Here is a 5178-nt window from a genome sequence, read left to right on the forward strand (position 1 = left end):
ATCGGGCTCGTACATGAGTCTAATTGGGTCCACTATAAGAAAACCATACCTGAACCCTATAAGAACTTCATGAACCAAACCCGGACCATACCCGATAAAACCATATTTTTTATCATTTTTACATTGAAAAATCGAAACTCGGGTTGGGTCTGAGTCTGGTATAAAATTTCACAAACTATACCCGGGTCCATGTCTTAATCAAACCATTAAGTCCGGACCCAAGTCTCAATCGGGTCTTCTTATTCATCGCCATACCCTAACACTATGGGGTTTGGTTTAGGTCGGGTTCGGCTAAACCAGGCCCATTGACACCCCTACTCGTCACCTATCCCAACTACTACTCCCAAACAGAGCTTAAGTTGAGATGTGAAGTTTTGTCTAGGGGATGTAAACACTTTGCGGATTCAGGTTGGACGTAACCAATACCAAATCCTACAAATCGGATCTTGGCTAGACGAACTCGGATTTGGTTTGGGATGAGGAAAAAGTCAATACCGAAATCTGAAAAAAAAAATACATGCAATCGAGTTCAGATATCTGCTGGATCCGAAACTGAATCCAAATCAGATTATTTCAGTTTTCTCAACCAAAACCGGCTAATCGAATTCAGAATCGGGTCAGATATATGATGTATCCGATCCGTTAACATCCCTGCTGTGTTTTGCCTTTCAAGAAAGCAGCGGGGCGCCAGTGAGGCACACTGAACAGACATCGCAATCCATCGTTCCCAATTTACCATTCGGTCCATTCCCCGAACGCCTCCGGCTCCCTCTTCATTCGACGCGCCTCCTCCAGAGAAGGAAAGCAAGCAGCAAATGGCGTCCCTTCCCCTCCTCAGACTCTCCCGTCTCTCTCCCGCCACCTAAAACCCTAACAAAACCCCAATTTTTCCTGCCCCCAAACCCTCCCGTGGCTTCTCCCGGGGGCCAGGGGCAAACCGGCTGTCGTCATGGCCTCCTACAGCCCGACTCCGGCGACGGACCGCCTGATAACGGCGGGGGCCTACTGCCTGTCTTTCCTCAACGGTCTGCAGTACGGGCGCTTCGCCTTCGTCCAGTACCTAGTGCTGGAGCGCGCCTTCGAGGCCCTCTTCCCCATCGTCTCCGCCTACCGCTCCGTGCCCCTCGCGAGCTTCGTCGCCTTCTTCGCCCTCTACCTCCTCGTCGTCCGCAACCCCAAGTTCGGCCGATTCGTCCGCTTCAACGCGATGCAGGCCGTCGTCCTGGACGTCCTCATGGTGCTGCCGCTACTGATTCAGCTCGTCTTCGGCCCCGGCGGCGGAGGCCTAGGTTTTAAGGGTACAATTGCATGTTCGCGAGCGTCGTCGAGTGCTTCCTGTACTGCCTAGCTTCCTGCGTCCTCGGCTGGACGTCCTACCCGCCCGCCCTTCATTGCGGAGGCCGCCGACCGGCAGCTGTGAAATAGTGAATGTGAATTCGGCAAATGAAAGTTTTTAGACTTTACATAGTTGGTAATAGTTAGGCCGTCGTCGGCTTGGTAGTGAGTTAAAGAAAATGATAAAAATGGATGAACCTTCGGTTTTTCCTTTTTCATTGTTCTTCCTACTTTTGGGGTTATTGTTGCTTATAATCTGGTTCTGTTTATTATAAGTCTGGTCAGTCTGGACCTGGTTCTAGTACTTCAAAGTCAGACTCTGGTCTGGACCCACCTGGGTCCAGTGTGACAGGCCTAACTATTATCAACTATGTAAAATTTGGTACATGTCTAATTTTATTTCATTAGATTTTGTTTGGATCTAAATCTGAACTCAGATCTATTGCTTAATATTTATATTTGGGTCATTCATGATGTCTTCTGTAGCAAAGTTTTGGGTATAGCAACCCACCCACCCACCTTTGGGTTAGGAGCTGAAACAGCATGGTTGAGATACTGGACTTCCATTCTAATCCAATCCTGTGGCTGGCTGAATTCTATCTAATGTTCAATTCAATTAATGAAGGGACACACTCACACTCCGGTTAGATCTGAATTCCGATTTAGATTTGGAAACTTTTCATGTAAGTCACCGACAAACAAATGGGCAGGTGCCCCACACTTTTTGTGCCTACAAAGCTTTGGAAAAAATTGTTTCTATTTATTTCTAAAATCTGACCATAGGTGCTTGATTTTATGGGAATCGATTTTTGAATGGTCCTATTTCAACACCAAGTTAGGTTTTATAAGATTCAAAAATCAACAGTCTACAATTTTAAAAATATCCAATGCTTAAAAAATCATCATTTTTATATAAAAAAAAAAACTTGATCTAAGTGTGATTTCCTAGGAAATTAATAATGCAGAACACATATGTAGGCTCAGATTTTTTTTAAAAACAACATTAAAACCCCTATCCACGTGATAAACACACGGTAGGCACAAAAGCGTCAGACCCCTACCCATTTCTCTACGTACATACACTCATGCGTGCAAATACACACATTTGTGTTTAGAGATGGCAGGGAAAAAATGGGGCTCCGCTCCGCCTCGCCCCATTTAGATCAGGGATGGAGGACATGAAACGGGGAATGGATTGGGGATGGGGTTAAAATCAAAACTCATGAGAGGATGAAGACAGAGATGAACTTACTCTTGCCCCTGCCTTCTACCCTTGTATATCTTAGCAGATCAGGTCATGCAAAACATGAGTGTTTCTGCTTATGCCAACATCGTGGCCGTCTTTGCATTTTTAATGAATGTGTGAATATCCTAAATTTTTCAAAAAAATTACAAAAAAATCCTCTTTTGCTCCTGGCCTCCATTTTTTTGAATAATTGGGTCAGCTTTAATCTAAATTTCAGTTATTTCTCGGATTCACTGGAATCCAAAATCCATTTTCTATATCCGACTCAATTTCGAATCCGGATCCAATATCAAAATCCAAATCTGAACCTTGTTATCCAATTTTCAAATTGAAATTACAAAAATACCAAAAATAGTTTCTGAATGGCTCAGACAGTTCATCCGGCATCCATTTGGATCCACTGCTTTGTATTTCTCGATTCGAGGTTCAAAACTCGAATATTTTCTTAAAACCTCGGATCCAAACCCGTTTTCTGAAGAAATTTTCAAGGAATAACCCGAATTCTCAGAAAACCCTTCTTTTGTAAATATTTTTTTGAAATTTTGCAAAAATAGTTTAAAATCCTTTATTTTTCCATAGTTTTAGAGTTTTTATTTCAAAAACACAAAAAAATATAGAAAACATAAAGAAAAGATCAAAAAAATATAAAATAGAAAAAGAAATTCAGAAAAAGATAGTTCGGAAACCTCTTTTTTAAAAAAATCTCTTTAGTTAAAACAACCTTTTTAGAAAATCTTTTTGAAAAAACATCATTTTGCAAATTCTTTTAAAAATGGGGACCCAATCTGTAAGACTCCCCAACAGTCTCTCGTTATAAAAGAGACCGTGGGGAGTCGATGAAAGGCATCCGCCATTCACCTCCCCATGTGCGCCTCTTCTCGGTCCTTCTCCCCCTTCATCTGATTATCGCCTTCTTCTTCTCCCCTTTCCCGTCTTCTCTGGATCTCTGCACTTTCCCCGCTATCGATAAAGAAAACTCAAAATCAGGAGTAAAAGGAGTGCTTCCTTCGAGATTCAAACAACAATCGAAGGTAAGTGACTCATTCCCTTCCCTGTCTGATTGCCTTTCCCCTCTTTTCTTTTTTTTTCTTTTTTCTTTTTGTTGTTTTATCGTATTTATTTCTGATTTCTCATAAGTTTCATCCCTTTTTTTTTTACTTTGATTTGCTATAGAGATTTCGTATTATCGCATTTCTTTGTTTGTTTTAAATTTTGTTTTCCTTCAAGGCATTGAGGGTGAGATTGACCTGCATATAGCAGGATTGACACCCCCCCCCCCTTCCTATTGCTACATTAACAGAATTATCCAAATTACAACATTCTCTTCTTCTCTTTTTACCAATTACTTTTGAACCTCTATACTTTCTGTAGTTTTTTTTTTTAGTATTTGTTTACATTTGATTTTTTGTTTTTATTTCAATCATCCATTACACAGGATTTCTTATCTCTCATGCTTCCGATTCACATTTTTTTCTCTTGTCTCACACATTATATTGTATATGGTCAATTAGTGTTAATATTCTTTGCATATATTGTTTATATTTTAGTATTTCTTCTTACATATATTATCGTTCATATAGTTTCCATCATTTTTTTTAGGATCTTTGGTCTTCTTTGGTTATATTTAATCAATCTGATTTTCTGTATCTGATGGTAAGAGGTCATAGATCATCCATTGCATTTGCTTAGATTTCAGTATAAGCATCATCCCTCACATTTGATTCATTTCTTGTATTTATAGCATACCCTTTGCATCTCCATCTTCCAGTTCATAATGCCATTCATCTTATCACTGAAATTTTGCTTATTCCCTGCTTCTGTTTGTATTGGAGTTCATAGTTTTTAACATCATCATCCCCTTTGCATGTAGTACCATTCATTCACGAAATTTCATTTCATCATCCTATATCTTTCACCGATTTCCTATACGATCCATCTTAAACGTACATTTTATATTAGTTACTTGAGTAAATTAACATATGTATGTCATCTGATTTGAGCATCCTTAGCAGTAAAACACCAGCCAAGAGATTTTTTTAATGATTGTATCGGTTGGCCATTTTGATTTGCAGTATCAATGTCTGACATGTACAAGAATGTGTTGTTAAATCCACATGTCACAGCACTGCTATGTAGGAACTTTCTTGTATTTGTTCCTCAGCATCCTATGTTATTCATTGCTTCGCTCTACTAACGGGTAGTGGGGATAGAGGAACCCATTTGTCAGGACTATACAGGAAAATAATGGGGATACCTTTTCTTTCTTTATATATATGCTCTCTATCATTTCTGAAAGACCTTTTGGTCTTTTTTTTTTTAATTTCGATTGGAATAGATCTGGTACTCACGTTTACTACCTCCCATATGCTTGAGCAAATCGAGCCAGAGAGGGATGACTCAGTATTAACCCCCCCTGTGCTTATTGCAAAGAACGTACAGATTTACATCGATTCCCCCTTTGCATTTTCATTTAACATTCAATGGTAGACGATGATCCCTTAATTATATATTGAACCTTTGTGTTTTCAGTGGTTTTGTTTGTTCTTTCACAGTCATATATGTACGCTATATCAGAGTCTTCATGTAATATTGTGTTA

General features: G+C 39.8%; 1 pseudogene; it reads left to right on the forward strand.

Annotated features, from left to right (window-relative positions):
• Nucleotides 1-815: 815 nt before the first annotated feature.
• Nucleotides 816-1679, forward strand: LOC149811836 (protein TIC 20-II, chloroplastic pseudogene; annotated as a pseudogene).
• Nucleotides 1680-5178: the final 3499 nt, after the last annotated feature.

The sequence above is a fragment of the Nuphar pumila genome, chromosome 17 (assembly GCF_984573655.1).
Source record: "Nuphar pumila chromosome 17, dmNupPumi1.hap1.1, whole genome shotgun sequence".
Classification (NCBI taxonomy): Eukaryota; Viridiplantae; Streptophyta; class Magnoliopsida; order Nymphaeales; family Nymphaeaceae; genus Nuphar; species Nuphar pumila.